Source organism: Heterocephalus glaber, unplaced genomic scaffold (genome assembly GCF_053883595.1).
Source record: "Heterocephalus glaber isolate CG9 unplaced genomic scaffold, H.glaber_assembly_v1.0 deba00001504, whole genome shotgun sequence".
Taxonomy (NCBI): domain Eukaryota; kingdom Metazoa; phylum Chordata; class Mammalia; order Rodentia; family Bathyergidae; genus Heterocephalus; species Heterocephalus glaber.
Genome location: NW_028258324.1, coordinates 19,601,465 through 19,616,975, shown reverse-complemented (window position 1 = coordinate 19,616,975; position 15,511 = coordinate 19,601,465). Strand labels below are relative to the sequence as shown.

General features: G+C 39.9%; 1 protein-coding gene across 2 annotated transcripts in view; it reads left to right on the top strand.

Annotated features, from left to right (window-relative positions):
* Positions 1–15,511, top strand: part of Slc9a9 (solute carrier family 9 member A9) — a 611,274-nt gene that overhangs the window by 568,932 nt on the left and 26,831 nt on the right. Inside the window, exon 15 of one of the 2 annotated variants that reach the window (XR_015440847.1) lies at positions 14,319–14,970. The exons of the other annotated variant lie outside the window; for it this stretch is intronic. The gene's annotated coding sequence lies outside the window, so the exon portion shown is untranslated. Of the gene's footprint in view, positions 1–14,318; positions 14,971–15,511 lie in introns of those variants that run through there. 2 annotated transcript variants of the gene reach the window in all.

The following is a 15,511-nucleotide window of genomic DNA, read 5'->3' as shown; positions in this document are numbered from 1 at the left end:
TGGCCCCGGGATTTGTCCCATAGCCTATGCTCTTGTGTTATTTGCCTCCCAGCAGAAAAGAGTTTAATAATTCCAGTATCTGGAATAATTGGATTCCAGAAAACCCAGAAGCTCCCATAACAGATCTGCCTACTAAAAGCCCAAGGAAAGCCTGACTCAATACTCTTTTCCTGTGTTTCTGGGAAAGGCCCAGTGCTGCTGTGTTCTGTGTTCTTGTGCACTATGGAAGCTACTCTCAAATCATAAGAACAGATCAGCCATGAAAAAGCAAAATAGCAATGCTTAAGCATCCAGAAACACTTAGAAATCTATTCTTAGTCAGCAGCATCTGCTCCAAGGCTGCAGGTCTAGCACTGCCAATGTCCTATTGGGAAGCCTGAGCCATGCTCTTTAGAAGAACAAGGAATCCCATTGCCATACGTAGAACTTAAGAAATGAAATCCTAAGGGAAAGGAGAAGATAGTGCTGGTGAGACACATCTTTCTCTATCTCCCCAGTAGGATCCCATGTTTATTCTACTGAATGCATCAAGGATCTCAGCTATGATCCAACAAAGAACAAAAAGGGCACTGGATAACTCAGGCTCAGGAAGAGAAGTCTACATGAGCTGCGTGTAGATCTGTACATGTTCCTTCCTTGTCTGTATGCCCCAGCACAGCCTCTAAGAAACCAATTCCCAGTTATTATGCTAATACATAGGATGGACACACATTGGTTAGTTAACCTGCACATCAAGATAAGAGATGTCCTTCCAATACTTGGTCCATATGGGTAAGCCCAATGCTACAGAACTCACCAAGTAAAACAAAAATTTTGTCTTAGCCCTTGTCTAAGCCTTTTGTCTTAGCCTTCATGAGAGGAAAAAGCCATTCTCTGCTCTGTGTAACTTCATTTGAGTTATATTCTCTTGCCACACTGTAGATCAGTCGATTCTGTAAGGATCGTCTTCCCTTCTTGTTGGAAACTAGTTAGGCCTGAGAGTAATTGAAAATCTACATCCAGCCCAAGTGTCAATTTACTTGCCACTACTAGGATTCCAACCTCTAATTCCGCTATCTCATAAGGGCACATACATCATCACCGTACCTGATTCTTAAAGTCCAAGATGAATTTAATTAAATTACAGGAAATAAGATCAACATACAAAAATTGATTGTTTCTACACTAACAACAAACTATCCAGAAAGGAAATTAAGAAAACTATCCCATTGCAGTAACATCAAAAAGAATAAAATACTAAGGAATAAACTTACCCAAGAAGGTGACAGATTTGTACACTGAAAACTACAAAGCACTGATGAAACAAATTAAAGCAGGCACAAACAAATGGAAAGACATCCTGTGTTCACACAACCGGAAGTAAACTACAGATTCCAGGCAATCCTTATCAAAATTCCCATGGCATTTTTTCTTAAACTAGAAAAGGCGATCCTAAAATTCATATGAAACCACAAAAGAGCAAGAAGAGCCAAAGTAATCTTGAGAAAGAACAAAGTTGGAGGCTTTATATTTCCTGATTTCAAAACATATTGCAAAACTAGAATAATCAAAACATTATAGTACTGGCATAAAGAAGATATGTTGACCAATGAGCCAGAATAGAGAGCTTCTGGTACACTGGTCTACATGTTCCATGCTACCCATATACAGTTAACTCATCTTCAATAAAGGGACCAAAACACACAACTGGGAAAGGAGAGTATCTTAAAACAAACAGTGCTGGAAAAGTCTGACAGCACATGCAGAACAAAGAAGTTAAGCCTTGTCTTACACCATACATAAGAATCAACTCTAAAGGGCTTAAGGATTCAAGCATAAGACCTGAAACTGTTAAATTCCTAGAAGGAAACATAAGGGTAAATTTTATGACATTTGTCTAGGCAATGGTTTTTTGGCTATGACACCAAAAGCACCACCAAGAAAAGCAAAAATATACAAGCAGGACTTATATCACACTAAAAGCTTCTGCACAGAAAAGGAAGTGATCAATAGAGTGAAAAGGTAACCTCAGAATGAAAGAAACTGTTTGCAAACCATACATCTGATAAGGAGTTAATATTCTACATACATAAAGAACTCCTCCTCAGAAGTGAAAAGATAAAAATAAAAATGAGCAATGGGTTTAAAAAAATAATTCTCTAAAGAAAATACACTAATAGCTAACAGGTATATGAAAAATACTCAGTATCACTAATAATTAGAGAAATGCAAATCAAAACCACAATGAGATATCTCATCATACCAGTTAGAATAGTTATCATAAAAAGAGTAATTAGTGAGGATGTGAAAAAATTGAAACATGCATACTTTTAAAATTTTTTATTATATTTGTACATATTTACAGTTCATGAAACATACATACTTTTGGCTGGCTACTACTATGAAAGGCAGCATGGAAGTTCTTCAAAAAATTGAAAATGGAACTACCATATGATATAGTAACGCTACTTCTGAATATAAATCAAAAAGAACTGAAAGCCAGATCCCCAAGGATACTTCTACACCTATGTTCATTACAGCACTATTCACAATGCCAAGACATGGAATCAGCCTAAGTGTCCATTGATGAATGAATAAAGAAAATGTGATATGCACATACAATAGAACATTATTCATCCTTAAAAAGGAGGAAATCTTGCCTTTAGGCACAACATGGATGAACCTGGAAAACATTATGTTGACTGAAATAAGCAATCATAAGACAAATTAGCTCCACTTATATGAGATATCTAAATTAGTAAACTCACTGAAAAAGAAAGGAATGGTACTTTCCAGGGTCTGGAAGTAGGGAGAAATGGGGAAATGTCATTCAACTAGCACAAAGTTTCAGTTATACCAGATAAATAAGTTCGAGGAGATCTGATGTATTACATTGTGTCTATAATTAACAGTACTGTTATTAGGCATGTAAAAAATTAAGAAGGTAGATAATATTTTAGAGTCCTGACCATAAAAAATTAGTTAATTAAGTTGATAAAATATTATTCAGCTCTGAAAGGCAATGCCATGCTATTAACTGTTTCAGGGCCTTGAAACAGGAGTAAAATTGGAAAGATCCACAATAGCAGAAAGCACATGGCTCTCCTTTTTCAGGGTGGGGGGGATGTGGGGGATGAGCAGCTGTCTGAAAGGGGAAGGGCAGGAGCCTTTGCCTATTTCTGCTCACTGGTTCCATTTTGTATTATGTTGCTGTGTAATTACAGAAATGTTGGAAATGGTCTAAAAGCATAATTAAATGTCTCTTGGCTAGAGAGAGTATGAAATAGGAAGCGAGAAAGCTAGAAAGGGGTGTAAGTGATTAGAAAGGTTAGCTATGAGAATAGATGTAAGAGGTTATATGTTCATTGTCAATTAAAGCATCCTTTGTGGGTTGCTGGTAAGGGCAACATTTCTTTAAGAAATATTTTTTGAAGGGTGTTTTGGAGCTGTTTAACATCTACTGAGGTTAGCATCATGGGCTACTCTGTTTAATCTTTCCCAAACCATTCATCATGTCCATGTAACAAAAGAGGAATCTGAGGTTCAGAGTGTGAATGGGCCACTCTGAGATCACAGAACTCATGGTAGGCTGCTGAGTGTAAGTCTCTCTTCTTCTAGCCTTTACTTCTCCCTGTGTCAGAAAAGCTGCCTCAAAGTACCTACAGGAGTAAGGCAGGCAATGTAAATAAGAGGACTGTCCATGTTTGACAAAGAGGAAACTAGTAAAAACAGCTGCACCTGGCTTTAGTGTTGGGAAAACAATAGGGATTGATGGGGCCTGTGGCAAAAAAAAAAAAAAATTGCCGAAATCTAAAGTGAGCAGTTACCACTTAGAACTAATAGATTGTTACCTTTTAGGAGTTCAGACCTAGTTGTCAGATCTGCCGATTTTTTAGTAGAAACTGAAAGTCAGATTCTTATATAAACTCTCCTGTTTGTTTTAATCTTAGCTCAGAAAAGTCTTAAAACATCAGACAGGAAAAACTAAAGTTATCTACAAACTAAATTCAGCTCATGGACTCCCAGAGATAACTTCAGCTTCATCTAAATCAATATTAAATTATTAAATGGTATCACAGATGGGGCACAATGATCTTTTGATCAGTACCTTCATTTTGCAGACAAAACTGTTCTGCCACAAATATTAATTGAAATTATAAATATTGATCTTTGTGATGATGTTAGACAGTGATTCTATTTACTGCATGACTCATGTGTAGAAAGAACATTCATATTTGCACACCAAGATTGGAATTCCAATCCTGCTAATTGGGAGGTCTGTAAACTTAAATAAGTAACTTAGCATCTCTGAGAACTCAGTTACTTCACCTGCAAAATGACATCACTGCTATGTGAATTATAATTGAGATAAGATTTAAATGAGGAAATTAGAAATTGTCAGACACAGCCTTTCAGAGGGAGCTTGGTCAAAGCTTCTGCCCATCCTCTATCTCTCACCTTCTCATCAGAATTTCTCTTCTGTGGTCATATGGATAGCCCTTGTAGAATCTTACTGATTTCCTCACAAAATTAATGCAAAATAGAAACTGGGACTCCTAATTTTGTGTGAAGCAGGTTCCTCTACTAGATTTTTGCTGCCCTACTGCACATTTACTGGGTATGTTGCGTTGTGAAGACCTGAAAATGTGCAGTGGGATTTGAGTTTTGCCCTACTATAAACATTTCATTAGTTGACAGCAGACAGAAAACCAGGGCTCCTACATCCCTTCCTCTTCCTGCCCCAGTTACCTAGATTCAGTGTGTTCCTTCCCACTGTAAAAACCAACTGTGAGAGAAAGTAGGTGATTTGGGTTTAGTTTTACTTGAGGTTAAGAGAATCCCATGGCAATGAAAAATCAATAGTATATATGGCCACATAGACATTATTACAGCACTAAGATTAAATGAAACATAAATAATAGTTCATTGATTTTTAACCCAACTTTTTGTAATTTAGTATACAAGAACCACAATTATTTTCGATGCACCAAGCCCTCGACTTAGCTGAGTATATCCTATAGCATTTACTATGAATTTATATTTCATCATCTCATTGTATTTGTTTGATTTGTTTTTCAGACCTCTATAAGAAAAGAGATTTATAAATTTCTTCTCTTATTTTACTCTCTGGACCCTAACTGAATGCTTTAACAATGTTTTAAGATCCTGCAAGGCCTACAGAGGCACTCAAAACACTGACTTTTGCTGAAAGATGGAATTTTTCAGTATGAGTAAATACCATATGACTCTTACTTTAAAATCTGATCATGGTGATTAAACCAGCTTCTGACTCTGAAACTACCCAATGCTTCAGCATCACATTATTCAAGAATTTCCAATTCTAGGCCAAATAAGACTCAGATAAGCTCCTGTGATTGACAGTAACATGCTAAAATTCACAGCCGCCAACCTCAATCTCCGGATCAGATTCAGCAACACAAAACGAACCTTCACAATGACTCTCAGTCCTTGGATGTATTCCATTTTGAAGGGCCTCTCTTCCATAAACACTGAGGGCCAGTATAAAAGAAATGCCGATTATGCCACTAAGAGAAGAGCCACAGGATGATAAACAGTATGAATAGGTCTCCCCTCCCCAGACATTTCCAAAGTACCTGTTCATGTCAGCTTCCTTATGTAAAAGTGTGATTGCAAAGCTAACTTTATGCACATAGTATTGATTTGGAGCAGAAGGAAGCCAAATAATATCAAAAAAATGTAAGAATGAGGAATGCGTACAGATGTACATATCCACCAGGCCACTTGTTAAGCTAGGCCTGAACCCATCCATACAAGTAGGTCATTGAAAGTCAATGTAAACCAGGGCAGCTCCCCTGGGAGGAAACATTAACCTGCAGGAGGAATCTTGCAGACAAGTGATACATTTTAGCCTAGCAACTATATATTTTATTTATGGATTGATATAAGCACAGAGATATATAGGGAGAGGACTGCATATAATATGTATGCTTGAGCATACTCCAAAATACAGACAGGAAGAGAGACCTATACCTACACATTTCTCTAATTTAAGCCTCCCCTACCACCAAATAAAAGAGAAGTCAGAGCTCTCTAGTTACAGCTCCAGGACCCTAGTGTAATTAATTTCTTTTATATCCCCCAGCAGATATAGCATTAGCCAGCCCCAGGCTCCTGCCTCAGTTAAGACCGCCTTGCTGCAGCCAGAGCAGGGTCATCAAGCACAGAAGGATAAGAGGACTCACATATGCCACCTGGTCCCAAAGAATCTTGCATTTTGGAGGAGAACATAAAGGGGCAGATTTTTCTTCCTATATATCCACTCAAGTGTGAGCCAGTCTTAGGGGGGAAATGTTAAAGACACAAAATAGGAGTCAGGAAATAACCTTTAAGATCACCTAATCCTCACGCCTCATTTTGTAGCTCTAACTTGTTCCCTGACTACGTGAGCTGCTCAATAGACCCAGAAGAGCAGAGGGCATTGGTGTGGCCAGGAGGTAGTAAAAATACAGTGGTGCCTCAGTTCATGAACTTGAGTCTTTCCATGATTCTGGTTTCAAACTAAGTTGGATGAGAATCAAATCAATTTTAATGGTTAGGTTCAATGTTGACCTTACAGTGAAATTTTATTCCATTCTCATTCAACTCAGTTTGCAACCAGAATCATGGAGAGAATTCAGTTTGTGAACTAAGGTACCACTGTAAATGGGCTCTGAAACTAGGCTGGACTGGGTTCAAATCTCAGGTATATAAAGTGAGGCAAACTTCCTAACTTTTCTTATCAATTCACTCACCTGTACAATGAAAACAATAAAGTCCTCAAAATGTTTTCTCAAACCAAAAGTGCTTCATGATTTGACTTGGTGGTAAATTTGACCAGAACTAGATTTACTTGGAGGTAAAACCTGAGCTGAAATAATGTGAGACCACACTTCATCAGGATTTATCCCTTGGCAGCCAAGTTCCTTGCCAGAGTTCAGTGAAAGGGCCTCTAATCCAAAGGTAAGGCCTCTGGCTCTGAATCCTCCTCTGTGCTCAACAAAGAGCCTTCTGCTGGTCCTACACTTTCAGGCTCACATCTCCTCTGTTCCACTTGGAGCAGCAGGTAAGACCAGAGAGATCCCAAGGATGACTCTGCCCTATAGACAAGAGATACACAGAGTCCCCTCAGACCCCATCCTCACTGGCCTGGAGCTGAGGCTGGGGAAAGAGTCTCTCCAGCTGGACCCTGAAAGCTCATGTTTGCTCAGCTGCAAAATTTTACTGTGAAATTTCCTGTCTTCTTTCTTTCTCTTTCTAAACCAGAAAAGGAACATCACAAAAGGAAAAGACTCAGTTATAGCTTCATGGAATTTGTCATTCTATAATAAATATATCATTAATTTTAAAGAAGGAGTGGTATCTGAGAACAACTTTTAAAAAAAGCTACATGACAATGCAAAGATCCTTCAAGACAGACTTTTTTAAAACCTGCTCCATAAGAGCTGGATTTAATTTCTGATTGTCATATTTTCTTGCATACCTGGGTAGTTTTAAATTGGGCTTGTCATTTTCTCTACTGACATCTCCAGTGTGACAACTGTGTCCTCTTCCTTTCTGAACACTGACCTAGGAGGTCCCAGACCATACCCTTTGAGTGTGTGGAGAGAACAGTTGGCTTTGGCACATGATTAAGGCCAACTTCACAAGTGGGCAGAGCAAGAGGTATGATGGGAGGGAGCAGCAGACTCAGAATAAACCCTGCCATCTGCCCTCTCCCACTCTGCCCCCATTCTTCTCTGAGGCCAGAAGGGTTTTAATCAGCAGCAAACATCTAAGCCAAATGCCACTGAATGAGGCTAAGTTATCAGATTTATCACTTTGGTGAACAGAGATCAGATCAACAGCAAATCTCATGGGAATGAACATTGGGAAAGTAGGGGTGGAGCCAAGGAAGGAGTTGCTCAAAGGTAGGATGACAAGGTATGAAGGACAGGCTTTACCCACATCACTGTTCTCTGAGTCATTTTCAGGCAAGTCAGAATCCTCCCTGTTCCTCAGCCACTTACACTGTTGGCCTGGCAGTGTTATATGACTTTTTCTAACCCCATGATTTTCTGTCCTCAGTTATATGCGTGACATTTTATTCCACATGCAACAAACATTTCTTGAGTGTCAGTTGTGTGCCAGGTCACGGGCTAGGCACTGGAAGGAGGTAAATAAAGCACAGCCCTGTCTTTGAAAGATTCAAAGATTTTGCTTTCAGCTACCCAGACAGTGATGGCAAACCTTTTAGAGCATTCAGTGATACAAACAGCCTGCCATAGCACACACACCATAGGTTCACCACCACTGACCTTGAGGTACCTGAACACAGTTTTACTGATTCTCAAAGTAGGTTCCATGGGACGTGAAGTCTGGCAGATGGGGAAGGTATAAGGAATAGGTGCCTTTGAAAAACACTGCTTACTTAATTCTGTTTAGAAAGGCCTTATCAATAAAGAAATGTGCTTAGTACATGACTTATTTGGGCCCAGAATCCATCTGTCGTGTAACTTACATCTGTTATCTCAAGGTATTTGTTCACCATACAACATACTTTGGGAACTACCCCTCTGCTTAATTTCATCCAGGTGTCTGGAAGTCAGAATTGGGGGGATGTTATATCAAGGGCAATCTGGCACATCTATTCTCTGTTCTATATATGATGGCTGAAGGTTTCATCAAAGGGGAAGAGAAACCTGCTGGCAGTGATTAGACACACATTGTTTCATATCAGACCCTGGAGTCTAGGACCACATCACCAGGCTCCTATTTGTTTCTGCCACATTTATCCCTTGGTTCACTTATTTAGCAAACACATGATGAGTACCTATTATAAAAGCAACTACATTGAAAACAGATTAGACCCTGTCATCAAGAAACTTGCAACATTTCAAGTACAGCGGGGAAAGTCCTGGCCAGCTGCTCATAATTCAAAGTGTCATAAATAACATGATTAAGAGATCATAACTCTAGTTTTCAATAGCAGTTATAGTTAATATCCATTGTCCTTGTATAATATGTACAGGTGACCCCTTTCTCTCTTGTATCCTAGTTTTGACAATAGATTTCATGGTCCCTCTGGTTATAATGGGTGCAGGCATTAGGAGATAAGAGAAAAGAGGTTCAAGAAAAGCTTCTCAGAGGATTTGACACTTAAATTGAGTGCTGGTAGCCAGGAATAGTAGTATGTCTGTACATAGGTGGAATAAACAGCAAGCAAAGATAATGATGAAAGACAAGTTTCAGCAATGCATCTAATTTGGAGAAGACAGGTCTCAGAGACCAGTTGCATAAAGCTAAGTAGTTGAGGCAACTTCTAAGGGCCTTGAGAAGACATTCATGGGATTATAAGCAGAAGAGTTCCATGATCTCATAAGCATTGCAGAAGAGCCTCTCTGACAGTGAGCAGGGCCAGCCAACGGAGCCTCTATACCAATGAGAACACTATTCTACCCTCTCCAAGGAGAGGTTCTGGAATCTAGGTGATAGCCGTAGCTGTATACTGAAGAAAATGGATGGATTGATGGATGGATGGATGGTAGACAGATGGACAGACACATGGGTGTAAGGATGGATGGACACATGAGTGTAAGGATAGAGGGAAAAATCTCTGGAATGTATAGTAGACAGATTTGGCGAATAACTGGCTATGATGGGGAAGAGAGGAAAGAGTTAAATGTCAGGCCCATGTTTGAGCATGCAAGTGAATGATGACCTCTTCAATGAGACAGGGAGCACAGAGGGTGAAACAGGCCTGGGGGAAGGGAAACAGCAGCTTGGGTCAAGATCAATGGGAAGGGACCTTGCTGTGCCTCTGAGTTCTTGGTCTTTTCCAGAGCTTCCGTGTTCGAAGAGTAAGGACAAAAGGATATTTTTTTTAAAAATGATTCAAAAGCATTCTTGAAACTGAATGAAACAAAAAGCCAAGTCAAAGTGTATCAGAGCAACCTTGTTACTGGCACGATGAATCACTGGCTGCCATTGTTTGGGAGGCAGAGAATTGGGCTGCTCTGTTCAGCACAACAGAGTGGATGTTGTCAAGGAACCTATATGCATCCTTGCCACTAACCCTGAGCATGAGCCCTTAGCTTCCAGTGTTTGGTACCACTGACAGCCCAGCCATAGACCACCAGTCATCACATGATATCAGTCATTCCTCAGGCAGAGGAAGGTTTAAAGTCTAGTGGTGAATGATTTGGAAGCCCCTGGAATCATCTACCAGCCACATCCACTTACTTGCCACTGCCTCCCTGTGTATCAAACATCTCTGGGGCCATTGCACCTGTGGGAAAAGGTTACATTCCATGGTAATGAGATTTGTTTTGTTTTTGATCAGAGAAGATCAGAGCTTTAATTTATCTCAGTAACTGTTGGATCTTCCAAGGTCATTTGAAGTCTAATTGATGATTGTCCAACCATTCTTGGCTTTAGGTTCTGAGCTTCAAAGTGTATTAACATTATTCATCTTGGTCAAAGTTTAAGGAATTAAAGAGACCACATGTCTGTAGGGATCCTACACTTTCCAAGTAAATAACAAGAAAAATTACTTTGTGGAATTTCCCCCATCAATAGGGCTCTCTTAGGTAGATGATGCCATAGTAGGGGACGTCCTGTCTATAACAATCATGAAGTCATCTTACCTAAAACTAACTAGGTCAGTGACAGACTGAGTCCAATGCTTAGAACCTGAGCTATCTGAAGATGTATTATTTGCCCTCTAGAGGCTACCTGTTGTAGTTCGGAGAGCCAACCTTTGCACACACAAAAAAGAAAAGTCCAATTTTCTTCCATAATTTGAGACCCAAGGTCAAGGTGAATCTTTTAAAGAGAGCTTGGAAATAGCACTTGGTCCTGAAAATGCAAACTGAACCTGAACAATATATTTATTTTTACTTAGCAGTCACAAGAAACCTATGGGCATTTGGATTTTATAAAGTGTAATGTGTTCTTTGGTTTTTGCTATAATGGGAGCCCAAGCTTAGCTTTTTTTTCCATGCTTTTTCTGTGTATAGCTGGAATTACAATCATTATAATCAAGCATTTAAGCAAACAAAAATAATCATTTGAAAGCTATTTTCCATAAGCTCTTTAGTTCCCAATTCACTACAATTCTGTTCAGAAGGAAATGTTCCATTTTTGCCTATTGTAGTACTGTCAGAAGTAGAAGCAATGACCAGTTCTATACATATAAAATTAATTCCATTTCAGCTTTTCTGAATAAAAACAAATCAATCAAAATCTCAAGGTTTTTTCTAGGAAGACACTTTTTTGGTGCAAACCTGAATCTACTGCAGAACGCCATCCTAGTTATACTTAAAACTAACCAGCTGGAATAATTTTGAGCCTTTCTTGAAAAATCAGATAGTTTAACTCTGGGAAATTTTTAAATCTTTAAAATACTCTTCGGAGTCCACTTTAGGTGAACACTTCTCTTAACTCAGGCCATTCCTAATTAAAGTGCAAAAGTCATTTGGTACAATAATTCTATAAATCAACTCACTATTATTCTGTTACCACTGGAGAACAAGGTGCTGAGCAGAATATGGAAAAATGACTTACTGCCCTGCATGAATAGCAGTGTTGGGAATTTTTCCAAACCCTAAGGAAATAGCTATATAGTCAGCTCCTTCACTGTGTGAGGAAAAACCAAGAAAATTTGCAAGGATAACTCAGAACAACATGTGATCTGCTCTAGATTCTTCTTTTGACCTCAGTAACCTGTGAATCACAAAAATACCCAAAAAAAAAATCATAAGAGAAGTTTGCAATGGCCGCTCTGAAGAAGCTCCCAGAGTATAAGAAAATATAAGGAAGGGGTAAAAGAATTTTAATTTATTTTTCCCTTCTGTTTATAGCACCTTTTCATGTCTCCCTATACCAAGATATTATTTGAGTCATCAAATAAATCAGAGTTCACTTTACGACCATGCTTCTAAATTGGCAAAGCATGTGTATGAATTGACCAAGCCAAAGATCAAGCACAAAATAGGAAATGTTACCAGTCTTTCTGCCTCCTCCCAGCCAATGCTGAATACTCATCTAGAACTTCCTTGCTGGGCATTTTTGAGTCTCCCTTGCTTACCAGCAAAGTAGCCCCCATTCCACACCACCCCAAGTACCAGGACCGAGAAGGTCCGGAGACATGGAGAATTTTGCTGATGCATACTGCATGAGGTCCAGAAATAGGAGAGCTTCATTTTGCTTTAAGATGTCTAATGGTGTGGGCTGTAATGTCTCAGAGGTCACTTGCATTGGCACCAGCTTCACAGTCTGCCAGACATTCAGAAGTATTTTTCTAAAGAGTTCAGAATTAATCTGAGTTATTGCTTCCAGGGGAGTCACCAGAGGATGCCATGTTGACGGTCATCTGCAATCATTGAGATCTGCTGTGATTATTTTTCAGATACAATAGATCCAGAGCTGCATCTCAAAATTAGGAAGAAGCAGTGGGGAAAAAAATCACTCCATAGCACCAGACAAGGGCAGCTCTAGCTGAGCAAGAATACTGTAAAGCCCGAGCTGAACTAAGGTTGGGGGCTAGAAGGGATGTCACCATGTAGCAAACACCGGTGATCTCTGAAGACCTGTACACCTCCTGTACTAAGAACACCTCAGACATAAATGTCAAATTTCAAAATGTCAGATTTACTCCAAGGGCTCTGAATAGAATCAGGCATCCATGGTCTTGCAGATGTCAACAGAAAGAGCCCTGGACTGCTTGGATGGTGTGCTCCAAAAGCTCAGAAATGTCTCAGAGCCTGTGTCCATCAGCACTATGTGATGGGCCCAACACCTCAGCTCTCAGGCAGGGCCTGGGGGCATTTACTGGGGCCTCCCTATCCCTTCCCACCACTGCCACCTCCAAAACACACAGACACCCTCCTTTGCAAGCACTCTTAAAATCAGCAACAGAAAAAAAGAAGCTCAATTAGGAGAAAATTATAACAACTAACATTCAGTAAGCAGATGGCATATGGAATATGAAAATTCCCCAGCTTCTAAAATCATCATCTTTTGAATGACCTTGACCTCCCATTTGCTGGTTGAAAGAGAAGAGAATCTTTCAGCTCTGGATACATTAATAACTCCAAAATTCCAGCTACTCTTGGGTTCTGGTTTATAAACCGCATCTCATATTTCAATTGTTTAATTTCTACAATGTTCAAAACACCAGTTTGTGAATAGAACCTTAAAACTTTAATAGAGAGAAAAGAATGGGGTGAGAAAGTTCATATCCTCTTGCAAGGTCTTCTCCTTCTCTTCTTTGTCCTCCAGGAACTAGGGTCATATGAGGCAAAAATATTAAAACTCCCATCTTTGAAAACAGAAGTCTTCAGTAAACTCCCCCATGGAAAAATCTTTTCATACCAAATTGTGGCTGGTTCTGCTCCCACCCCAACCCCCATGAGTCATATCACAAACTCCCAACTTACTTTCACATATTGGTTGATAGCTTCAGGTGTGAATGATGCCAAAGCTGCCTCAGAGAACAGAGCAAAGTGATGAGATGCCCCTCTAGTGACTCTTTCTGAGGTGAAGGAAGGGATTGTGCTGCACCAAGCTTCAGAGTGACTGTGAGGGGAGCTGGCCTGTGACACAACAGCCTGAGTTCACATCCTGAGTCTTCACTTCCTACCTATATAGTCACAGACTGGCCACTTCGCCTCCCCATGCCTCAATTTCCTCATCCATAAAGTGGGGATAACGATCAAGCTATATCCTAGAATTTGAAGAGATAATTCATGTAAAATGCTTAGCACAGAGTTTCCCACATACTTCATGTTTAATAAATGCTAGACACCATTAATATTGCAATTCTGAGCCAAAAGGCCAGAGAAGTATGAGCTGGCTGCTTTTGTTTCCAACTTAAATCAGAAGCTGAATTATACTGCAGAGAATTGGGGGACAAGAATAGCAGGAACTCATTTATAGTATGGAAGGGACTGTTGATATCAGCCCTATTTTATGGGTAATCAATAGGAATCTCAAAGATATTTGAAACTTCATGCAGATCCAAAGGAAATCAACTGTCTGCATCACTCACTGTGTCAGCAGAAAGCTTTGCTGAGTTTGGCAGATGCCATGAATGATCAACTAAGAGCATCTGCTCAAGAGCAAAGATTCTTTCACCACTGCAGAGTGGTCCCCATAGGCTTCAAGTGTTTTTTTAAGAAGTATTTAAATGGTTAGGAGATTATTTAGATACCAAGGTTCTATTAAGTTGAGGTGGCAATCTTACAAGATCCAGTTTTCCTTACCAAATTTTGCATACTTCCCCAAAGCCCAAGTTGAGCCAGATATATCTACAATGTGATCTTTTTTTTTTTTTGTACCAGGGACCGAACTCGGGACCTTGCGTTTGCAAGGCAGGCACCAGAACCACTGAGCTAAATCCCCGGCCTCATACAGTGTGATCATTTTTCTGTGCAGCTACCAGTACTTCCTACCCGCGACCACTGCTGAGTAGTAGAGGGATATAAATGAGAGGAAATCTCCATCCTTCTGGAATATTTAAGGAAGAATTCTACCTGAAGGTCACATTTGACTCAACCTTCCCATTCCTGAGGGTGCTTTCAAACCGGGTTTCAAAAACAGGCCAAGAGCTAAATCCCATTGAGATTTCTGGAGCTGGCATTAAATGAATCTTCTTTCCCAGAACTCCTAGCCACAGTTGGATATTAACAAGGAGAAAAGAACAATTATCATTTGGGACTCCAAGTGCCACTTTGTGTCACTTTAAAGAATGAATAGACTTCCAGCTCCTCTCAGCTGTCTGCTCACAATTACAAAGCAATGGTAAATAATCATGGCCAATAGAAGGTTTGACTTAGGAGAGTGAAATTGTATAACGATTCCATGCTTTCTCTTTCTTTTCTGTGGCAACACAAGCAGGACTGCCCCTGCCACTGGCTTGGCTTGAGCCCAGATCTGTAAAAGGCCCTGGAACTGTTTGTTAAAGTGAACATAAAAATACCCAAAACAAACCCACCAGAACATTTCTTATTATTTTTACAAGGCAAAAATAATCATATCACAAGTCATGGTTTAATTTTCTCTCTAGTCATTTTACGTAGCCAAAGGATCATATTTGTTTGCGTCAATAAAAATTTTGAGAGGTTTTAGTAAAAAATGCATCTTTCCATTTTCTCAGCACGCTGGTTTCTGAGTCGCCATCTGAGTTCTGCTCTGGAGAGGATGTGTTGATGAGGTTGATACAAGGCAGGACTTTCTCCCCTTTCACACCCATAATTCACTGCGGTGGGGAGAGGCAGGTTCTGCACTCACTCCTAAAGAGGTCTAGACCCAGAGCAGTGAAGATTTTGATCTTGGGCCTAAAAGCATCTTATCCAAACACACATTCACTTAATCTTGCAATTCAAGAGTGAAGGAGCTTTCCAAAGTGGCTTGGGAGGACCGAAGGGTCAAGGCTGCTGTTTTGCGGGGAGACGCGCAGGTATGCCCGAGGAGCCAGTTATCTGTGATACTCAGTCTCGGGGGAAAGCTTTGCCTTGTAAGGAGAAGGAGGAGC